Genomic DNA, 10,950 nt, shown 5'->3' on the forward strand with positions numbered 1-10,950 from the left:
ACTGCCATGTGCACCGCCCCTGTGCTCCAGGCCCCCGACTACAGCCGAGAGTTTGTGGTCCAAACCGATGCCTCGGAGCACGGCATTGGGGCGGTCCTCTCACAGGTGAACCCTGAGGGAATCGACCTTCCCGTTGCCTTCATCAGCCGGCGGCTGCTAGCCAGAGAACAGCGCTGGAACACCATCGAGAGGGAAGCCTTCGCCGTCATGTGGGCCCTAAAGAAGCTCCGGCCCTACCTCTTCGGCACCCACTTCCGGGTCCAGACCGACTGCCGGCCCCTGCGGTGGTTGATGCAGATGCGGGGCGAGAACCCGAAACTGTTGCGATGGTCCATCTCCCTGCAAGGGATGGACTTCACTGTGGAGCATCGCCCCGGCAACGACTACGCCAATGCTGACGGCCTCTCCAGATTCTTCCGCCTCGGCGAGGAGAATCCCCAAGAGGATGGGTGACTCTCCCCTGCCTTCAGCTGGGGGGACGCGTGTTGCACCCGACCTCAGGGCGTGGTCCTACCCCTCCCGCCTGGTGGGCCCCGGACGACATCGGCCCTCCACCCAGCATCGGGCAGCCCTTTTTGCCCGACACTGCACGCCCCCACATTGCTGGTCCGGCCACCCTCCCGGACCCCCACTACCGACCTGGCTCCAGCGTGGGCCCCTCACGACCTAAGCACGAGGCCGCGCCCGACTCCATCTTGGGCCCACCACGTCACGACCACGTGGCCTCGGCCCCGGCCCAGGCCCCAGCGCAGCCCAGACATCGAGGCACCAAGATCCACCCAGGTGGTCGAGTGGCCACTCGACAGATCCCGAAGAAAAGGGTGTTTCGATGGCCCTCCAGCCGTCCCCGGACGCCTGGTTTCGATCGCCCTCCGGCCTCCCTGGGCGCTGGCTCCACCCCCCTGCTGGGTGACTGGACACCATCATCCCGGCCCCTCTGACCCCCAGGCGCGAGGGTCCAGACATCAAAGGACTCCCGTCCTATATCTGGGCCAGCCCTGGATTAGGACGTCAGTTGTATCCTGGACTGGAAAGCCCTACCGACGCTGTCACGACCGACACGAGAAGAACTCATTGCCTGTAACCTGAAGAGATCTTGAGAGCCTGCTGGCGCTGCCGCGGCCCACCTTTACCGAACCATCTTGAGAGCCTGCTGGCGCTGCCGCGGCCCACCTTTACCGAACAATCTTGAGAGCCTGCTGGCGCTGCCGCGGCCCACCTTTGCCGAACCATCTTGAGAGCCTGCTGGCGCTGCCGCGGCCCACCTTTACCGAACCATCCTGAGAGCCTGCTGGCGCTGCCGCGGGTCAACCTCTCGGAACCCCCGGCTCGAGGATTGAGAGCTGTGCGCAGGGTATCCCTTCATACACCCCCAACCGAGACTGTCCCGCTTCCCTGACCCCCCTTCTTCGAGACTTTACAGACCCCTCGGTCTACTTGTACATATCGCTGGGATCCAGCGGCCTTTATTTCCTGATAAAGCTTACGAACTCGACCTCTGGTGTGGTGTCCATTTGTAGTGTGTGGTTACTCTGCTGTGCGATCCTAGGAGAGGGCCCTCACCCAGGAGGCCTCTCAGTAACGCTCGGCTACTTCTTGACGGAGAGGTGGACCTAGGGGTGGTCAGTCAGACATCTTCTGCCTCCCCCGGGGTCGCCTTTCTAACAACTACCATCGGGAGTGACCACAGCGCCTTACCTTGGCCTGGTCGCCCCCTCCTGCTCCCGCTGACGCCGACTGCCTGCCTGCCTGCCTGAACGACCCAGCCACCGCCGAGCCGGCCGCTCGCACCTTCTTCCCGCCGCTGCCCCTGCAGCCCCGCCCACTGCCGCCCATTCGCCACCCAGCTGACCCGCCCTCCCGGCGCATTACTTAAGGGGACCGCAGACTACCATCGGGAGTGACCACAGCGCCTTACCTTGGCCTGGTCGCCCCCTCCTGCTCCCGCTGACGCCGACTGCCTGCCTGCCTGAGCGACCCAGCCACCGCCGAGCCGGCCGCTCGCACCTTCTTCCTGCCGCTGCCCCTGCGGCCCCGCCCACTGCCGCCCATTCGCCACCCAGCTGACCCGCCCTCCCGGCGCATTACTTATGATGCCCGCTCCCACGCGCAGCGTTGACGTGCAGCGGGCGCGCCGATTGTGCGCCGAAGGCGCGCCAAAGGTAAGCCCGTCTGCGCCCATCCGCGCCTGGACCGCGCCCAGCGCTAGGACCCCTGGCTCCCGCCGCCGATGCAAGACTACCCGACTGACCTACGACGCCGCCACTCTCAACGCACTCAATGCCGGCCGGAACCCCGCCTGCTGCCGAGCCACGCCGAGACGCACCCACGGACCCTTCACCTGCTGTACCTGCAAGTTCACCTGCCTCCGAACCTGCACCGCACCCGCCAAGTCAAGCACCAGCAGCAACCACCTCAAGTGCATCCTGCTCAACACCCGCTCCGTCCACAGACACGCCGTGGAACTCTGGAACCTCCTCGACGCAACATCACCGGACGTCGCCTTCATCACGGAAACCTGGATGAATGCCTCCTCTGCACCCGACATCGCCATCGCCATCCCGGACGGGTACAAGATCATCAGGAGGGACCGCGTCAACCAGACCGGAGGAGGCATCGCCATCGTCCACAGAAATACCATCCGCATCACGACTGACCTCAACGACACCTTCGCCGCAGCCGAACATCTCCACTTCCAGATTCACACCGACCCAAAGACGACCCTCAGAGGCACCCTCGTCTACAGACCCCCGGGACCACGCACACAATTCAGCGAAGACATCACAGACTTCATCAGCCCGCACGCCCTCCCCTCCGCCGACTACATCCTCCTTGGAGACGTCAACTTTCACCTGGAGAACAACAAGGACCGCAACACCGCCGCCCTGCTGGACAACCTCGCCAACCTCGGACTCAAGCAACTGGTCAACACCCCCACCCACTACGCCGGCCACACGCTTGATCCCGTCTTTTCATCCAGCAAGCACATCACCTTCAGCCACTCCAACGGACTCCACTGGACCGACCACAGCTGCGTCCACTTCAGCTTCAGAAGAACCACGACCCACCACCACCCGCTTCAGATTCCCCACAGAAGCTGGAGTAAGATCACCACCGAGCAGCTCACCACCTCTCTCAGCCAGAACGCACCCGCCAGCGCAAAGGACCCCAACGAAGCAGCCCGGAACTTCACACAGTGGCTGACCGCCTGCGCTGACGACCTCGCACCACTGAAGAACCCTCCCAGCAGACCCAGAAGCAAGAAGGCATCCTGGTTCACCGACGAACTCAAGGACTCCAAGAAGACCTGCCGCACTCTCGAGAAAGCCTGGCTCCTCGACCGGACCACCGACAACATGACCGCCCTCAAACACGCCACCCGCAAGCACCACCAGCTTATCCGCACCACCATGAAGAAATCCCTGAAGGAACGACTGGACAACAATACCCACGACAGCAAGGAACTCTTCAGCATCGTCAAGGAGTTCTCCAACCCCAGCACCGGCACCAACGACATCACTCCGTCACAAGACCTCTGCCACTCCCTCGCCTCGTTCTTCCACCGCAAGATCGCCGACATCCACAACAGCTTCAGCGCTCCATCCATGCACCCCACCGTCGAACCAACGCCCCCCACCACCATCACCACCCTCTGCACCTGGACCACGGTGACCACCGAGGACACAGCCTGCACGATGAACACCATCCACTCCGGATCACCGACCGACCCCTGACCACACCACATCCTCAACAAGGCCGACTCCACCATCGCACCCCAACTCCGGAACATCATCAACACCTCCTTCAACACCGCCACCTTCCCGGAGAGCTGGAAGCACGCCGAGCTCAGCGCCCTCCTGAAGAAACCAACAGCGAACCCCACCGACCTCAAAAACTTCCGCCCCATCTCGCTCCTCCCTTTTCCTGCCAAAGTCATCGAGAAGATCGTCAACAGACAGCTGGCCGCCTTCCTCGAGACAAACGGATCCCTCGACCCCTCACAGTCCGGCTTCAGAGCCAACCACAGCACCGAGACCGCCCTCATCGCAGCCACCGACGACAACCGGGCCCTGCTCGACAAGGGGGAAACAGTGGCCCTCATCCTCCTGGACCTCTCCGCTGCGTTCGACACTGTCTGCCACCGCACCCTAGTCCAGCGCCTCAGCAAGATCGGTATCCAGGAGAAGGCACTGGAGTGGATCATCTCGTTCCTCGCCGGAATAACACAGAGAGTCCGCCTCCCCCCGTTTCGATCCGAGGCCACCGAACTCATCTGCGGCGTTCCGCAAGGATCCTCACTCAGCCCCACCCTCTTCAACGTCTACATGAGACCTCTTGCAGCCATTGCACGCCAGCACAACCTCAACATCATCTCTTACGCCGACGACACCCAGCTGATCCTCTCCCTCACCAGAGACCGCGACACCGCCAGAACCTGCCTACACGAAGGGATGAAAGACGTCGCCAAGTGGATGAAGGACAGCCGCCTGAAACTGAACTCGGACAAGACGGAAGTCCTCATCCTGGGATCTTCGCCCTCCGCCTGGGACGACTCCTGGTGGCCCCCGGCCCTGGGCACCGCACCCAAGCCAACCGACCACGCACGCAACCTGGGCTTCATCCTGGACTCCTCCCTCTCGATGACCAGACAAGTCAACGCCGTCTCCTCATCGTGCTTCAACACCCTGCGTATGCTTCGCAAGATCTTCCGCTGGATCCCGACCGAGACCAGGAAGACAGTCACCCAGGCACTCGTCACCAGCCGACTGGACTACGGAAACGCCCTCTATGCTGGAACCACAGCCAAGCTACAGAAAAGACTCCAGCGCATCCAGAACGCCTCCGCTCGACTCATCCTGGATGTCCCCCGACGCTGCCACATCTCCAGCCACCTGAGGAACCTGCACTGGCTCCCCGTCAACAAGAGGATCACGTTCCGGCTCCTCACCCACGCACACAAGTCTCTCCACGACCTGGGCCCCAAGTACCTCAACGACCGCATGACCTTCTACACGCCCACCCGCCAGCTACGGTCCACCAGCCTCGCCCTCGCCGCCGTACACGCATCCGAAGAGCCACCGCCGGAGGAAGATCCTTCTCTTACCTGGCTGCCAAGACATGGTACTCCCTCCCCATCCACCTTCGGCTGACCCAGGACCATCTCGCCTTCAGGAGACAACTCAAGACCTGGCTGTTCGAGCAGTAGCATACCCCTTCCCCTAAGCGCCTTGAGACCCTCCCGGGTGAGTAGTGCGCTATACAAATGGTATGATTGATTGATTAATTGAATTAGCTGATTCACCCTCCCACTTTGATCTTGTCACCCAGGCCATTGACGTTCCAACTCAACACTTTCACCTCCGATCCATGATTAGCACGCGACATTCACCCCAGATCACTAGCATAGCAATAGGATACTGCCGCCTGATGCAAAGAAAAAGAAATAAACAAACAAAAAACCAAAACCCAAACCAACTCACAAAATTGAGCCCTCCACCCCCACCCTGCACCCCTGCATGTCGCTAACGCTAATCCCCAACTAGCAGTGTGCCTGTCGCCCCCAATCTAATCTAAAGTTAACTAAAGGTAGAAAACAGAGGAGGGCCAATGGGCAGACTCACCACCCCCACCTCACCCCCAGCCCCCCCTGCAATATTTAATTCACCAACATATTATAAAACATGACCAAGCAGGGGATCTATTTGCACGTCCCATGCAATCTCGCTGCAACTTACGACAGTTTAAATCACAGTAAGGTCCACATTAGCGAGTTCACTGATCCTCCGCCTCTTCTCGGTCCTGACTCCCAGCGCCAGGCAAAGGAGTACTGTCCAACCAGTCAGACACCACATCAGGATTATCAAAGAACCAGGCCTTCCCGTTGAGTTCTACCCTGAGACGGGCCGGAAACATCATAGCATATTTTATACCCTTGTCTCTCAGTTTCCTCTTCACTGCCAGGAAGCCTTGTCTTTGCTTTTGCACCGTTTGAGTGAAGTCCGGGAAAAAGGAGAGAGTCACATTTTCAAATTTCAATGGAGCTCCGGTTCGCGCCGCCTGATGAATCACATCTCTGTCCCGAAAGTTCAGAACCCTAGTGATCATAGGACTGGTGGGAGCCCCTGGTCCAGGTCTACCTCCCGGGACTCTGTGGGCACATTCGACTATGAAGAAATTACTCAAACCTTTAGGTTTAAGGTGGTTGAGAATGAGAGTGTCCACAAATAGATCCGGAGTTTGTCCCTCCGACTTCTTTGGCACCCCCAGTATATGAACATTGTTGCGCTGTGCCCACCCTTCATAATCTTCGAGCTTACGATTGGTGAGAACCCTTGAGGTCTTAAGATCATGCACTTCTTGCTGCAACAAGTTCACATCGTCAATGAGGCTAGACGTTTTGACTTCTAGCGATTTGACTTTCTCACTTGTTTTCGTGAGGTCCGCTCTTATCCGCCCCATCTCAATTGTGACAGTATCAAGTTCGTCATTCAAGGCCTCCATCTTCTGGCCCATGGATGTCTGGACTCCATTGATTGCCATCATGAGATCTGTCAGCGTTGGTTCGCTGCCACCAGGAGCCTCCTCTGCCCCTCCAACAGGCCCCTTTTTCGAATCAATCGGGGAACCTTTAGGTAGAGTGTAGCGGTCCAGTTTATTGGACTGAATATTTCTGGCACCCCTCGTGGATTTGGGCTGAGAATTATCTGCGTCAACCCTTGCCGTCATCTCGCCTGCCGGTAGTGTGTGTTTCTTATCCTCCCGGGTAGTTAGGGTCTCGTTTACACCATCTGCTCCTGTCATCAATCGAATAGCTGACTCCAGATCCAGCGCAGTCACCTACACCAGGCCGAGGTCTTTCGCCAATCCAGGTTGTGCCCTTTAGTCTGCATGACACTCGGGGACGTGCAGCGTCACCCAGGGGCGCCGCATCACCTCCGGCTCTCACCCACAAGCAAGTGTCGCGCCAAAGGGGGAGGTGCGAGGACCCGCACCCCCGCCGAGTCAAACCTCCGAGACCAGCCGGCCGCTTACACCTCCCCTCGGGGAGGCTTTACGCCCTATATATGGATTAGTTCCTCGTCACTCTCCCAGGTTGAATCCGCTGGCACACAGACGACTCTCACTCCGGGTGTTCCCAGAATCTCCCTCAGCAATATTTCCACCACCTCCGAGCAGACGCAGGATACCTGCGAGGGGAAGCAGCGCTAGAGTCTCACAGCGCAGTGCTCATCCCCGCCTCCAGCGGCAATCGTCACTCCCACGGGTCACACAATCCATGCCCTCGATTGCACTGCCACCGCTCATTGCCCAAGGACAGGGCAGCCACGTTGTACAGCACTCAGCGCCCCCAAGCGCACCGTGAGGCAGCTTACGTGGCGCGATCACAGCGCTCAGCAATATGTCCTCCTCCTCTGAGCACAAGCAGGATACCTGCACTGGGAAGCAGAGCTACAGCCTCGTCAGCACGGTGCTCCCCATCGCCTCCAGCAGAAATCGTCACTCCTGTGGGCCACACAATCCACGCCCAGAATTGCAATGCAGCCATTCATTTCCCAAGCACAGGGCGGCCACGTTGTACAGTGCCCAATGTCCCCAAGAGCACCGTGAGGAACGGGGGAGGGAGGGGGGGAGCCCCCACCCGTGTGCAGCCCAAACGTAGTGATCTCAGCATCCACTGGGCAGCTCACAGGTCTCAAGCCAACAGGGCCTCCATTGGCAATCCAACCAAGTAGATCCAGGGGAGGGGGGGGGGGGGCCCACTCCTTGTTCATGACCCCCTCACTACCGTCCCGCCGATGTTTCCTGCCGTGGGGCCCGTAGCTCACCTCTGGACCAGGGCGGCTCCCTGCGCTACTGGGCCGACCCCCCCCCGACCCGCGGCGGCCGATGTTATTGCACTAGTCGGCGGCCTATTCGAAACGCGAGGCCCCGGCTTCACCACAAGGTAGGCCGCAGCATCAATGGCGACGTAACTCCGCCGCCGGAGCTCGGGGGCGGCTCGCTCAAACACCCGCAGGCGTCGCCAATGCTCCCATACACGGGGGTACACAGGGGGCTCCGAATAATAGCCAGGATAGAGGGTCAGGAAAGAGGGACCGGCGCAGCCGAGCCCTTAAGCGGCTATCTTGGTCGCCGACGTAGCTCCTCCACCTCTAGCTAATTTTAATGAGTATCTGCACTTATTTTTTCCCATTTAAAGCACTGCCCCACAATAAAGGAAAAGCAGGGCTGCGTAGAGATGCCCCTATAGGGTGGTGAGTGAAGCGGGGGGGGGCACAGTTAAAGATGATGGCTGCACGACAATCTCTCACATACAGGTATTTCACACCCCCAGCAGCAAACTGAGACCATGGTAGAGACAATGAACTGCCCAAGATCACACAGCGAGTTAGCACTGGAATTCAGATTTTCCATCTGTGCCTGTCTAAAGTCTCTATCAGCCCATTTCGAATTGTGTCATTACAACACTCTCCCTTTCCGCGAACGAGTATACTATGCCCTCCCAAAGGCTCTGTGCCCTTCCCTGCATTGACATCCCATCCCCCAAAACATGGCTGAAGTACAGGGTTTCTTCAATGTACGTGCCTGCCAGTGGGCACCAAGTACAGTGTGTGCCCTGTGAGGGCAGAACTGGCACAGAGCGGTGGGCAGGCATGCAGGCAGTGCCTCACCCACCTGTGTGTGCCAAGCACCAGTCGTCGCCTCTCAGAGCTATCCTCCGCCGGTCTGATGGGGTCTCTCTGTTGCTGCTGAGTTCCTGGACTTTCTCTGACCTCCTTTGGCCTCTTAGGGTATGTAGGATTCTCGTGCGGGGTCTGTGCCGCTGCCAGGAGAGTGCGGGGTCTGTGCCGCTGCTAGGAGACCTGTGCCACTCTCAGGGTATTATGCGACTCTCAGGGGACAGTGCCACTTTTAGCTGCTCTGCCCTCTCTCTGGCCGTTGCCACTCTCAGGTGATGCGGTCTGCCCTGTGCACTGGGATCTGTGGGTGTCTGGTGCATCTGTGGTTGCCCGGCTCCTTTTATGGGTCACGGGCAGGGAGGGGCGAGTAGGGGAGTGTGATGACGTCTGCCAGAGGATCTCGTGGCTAACACTCACACACAAGCAAAGAAAGGGCAGACTCACTCGAAGGAGTGGGCATCCGCTTGTGTACACCGCCTGACCCCGGCTGCAGGACACCCGAAGACCCTACCGTCTGGAAACCCCCCCTGGCCCTGACTGGAAGCGCCGAAAGCTGAAGAGTGCTGCTAGCACACGTGCAACTCTGCATGCCTCCTGTCTCAGAGAACAGCAGACTCCAGCTCACATGCACGTGTCCTTTATCCTCTATTATATGTCTTCTGCAAGTCTTTCATCATTTTAGATACCACCGTTTCTCCATATAGGACATAAGTCTTAAAACAAGCATAGGAAATGCATTCAGTCTCGCATTTGCTTGAGTTAGAGGTATTGGCATTTTTTTTGCAGTTTTATATAGCACTAACTCGACCCGAAGGTATCCGAGCACTTTACATGAGCACCAGCTGTATTTCAGACACATTCATTTTCAGGCATGGGGAGATTAAGTGATTTGCCCAGAATCACAGGATGTTTGAGCCTCTGGCCAGACTGGAACCATCCCCAGCTTCAAAGTCAGCGGCCCTAGCCGTTAAGCCACACCCTCTTCCCTGATGGCAATGTCTTTTACCTATGTGTTAAGGAGTGTATGTACGTGGTGTGTAGTGGAAGTTTGTGGGCTGGATTGGATACGTTGTGTAATTGTGTGGTGTGTAATTGTGTGGAGTGGATTTGTGTTGTGTAATTATGTGGCATGGTGTGCTGTGGAATTATGTGGATAGCAGTTTTGTGGTATTGAGTGCATTGGAATTGTGTGGAATGGGATTCTATGTTATAGAGTGTAATCATGTGGAATGGTACTTTGTGTTTTGGAGAGGTAGGTAGTGGAGTTTGATTATATGGTGCGCAGTTGAATTTTGTGGCGTGGATTTGATGTATGTGGTGTGTTGTGTGATTGTGTTGTTGAGTTGTATTATGTGGTTTGGTGTCAAATTGTTGAGAATTGGAAAGGTGTTGAGTTTAATTGTGTAGCATTGAACTGTGTGGATATCTATGCCGTTTTGGTGATAAAAAACAAATAGGTTGGAACTAAGCTCCAGATCTGTGTGTTTGGTTGTTTAAAAAAAAGTAAAAGAGTTAGAGTTATTGGCGTTGTAAATGTCTCTCACATATGTGTTATGGATTGGAGTGGATGCATGTGGTGTGTAGTGGAATTATGTGGGTTGGATTGGAATTGTTAGTTGTGGCATGGTGTGCCATGGAATTGTGTGGTGTGGAGTGGAGTGGATTTCTGTAGTGGAGTTATGTGGCATAGTGTGCGGTTGTATTATGTGGATAGTAATTATGTGTTTTTGAGTGTATTGGAATTATGTGGAGTGGGATTGTGTCTAAATGAGTGTAAATATATTAAATGGTATTTGTGTTGTGGAGGATAATATGCTGCATTTTAAGCACTTTTAAGGTCCTAAAGTTATTAAACTACTAAAGTGAACTAGAGGTAGTAACATCACAGCGCTTCTTTAGCACACATTTATACAGTTTAGTAGGGCTGCAAAATACAGTGTCACTAAAGCTAGCTTAACATTAACATTGCATTAATTCAGTACAGATTAAATGTGAGTTGCCTCTACCAGGATTTCTGACTTAAGTTGTAAAAGACACACACAGTTGTTTGGTTGTACCATGTTGGATGGCTCTCAGGCTTCCAAACCTGGGCTATCATTTAACAAATTAGTGCATTGCGGGGTTTCGAGCACATCTGCTTCCACTATGGACCTGGTCAACAGCACCAGATAGTGATGATTTCTAAAGGGAAAGTTTGTGTCCTGTTGACATGGAGCAATCTGGCAAATTTTTTAACACAAATATGTCAGAGGCGAGCCCTTAACTTACT

At 56.5% G+C, this 10,950-nt stretch overlaps 1 protein-coding gene across 1 annotated transcript in view; it reads right to left on the reverse strand.

Moving 5' to 3' along the window:
- Positions 1-8,706, reverse strand: part of LOC144767567 (uncharacterized) — a 47,158-nt gene extending 38,452 nt beyond the window's left edge. Inside the window, exon 1 of the mRNA XM_078650989.1 lies at positions 8,677-8,706. The gene's annotated coding sequence lies outside the window, so the exon portion shown is untranslated. The remainder of the gene's footprint in view (positions 1-8,676) is intronic.
- Positions 8,707-10,950: the final 2,244 nt, after the last annotated feature.

The sequence above is a fragment of the Lissotriton helveticus genome, chromosome 7 (genome assembly GCF_964261635.1).
Source record: "Lissotriton helveticus chromosome 7, aLisHel1.1, whole genome shotgun sequence".
Taxonomy (NCBI): domain Eukaryota; kingdom Metazoa; phylum Chordata; class Amphibia; order Caudata; family Salamandridae; genus Lissotriton; species Lissotriton helveticus.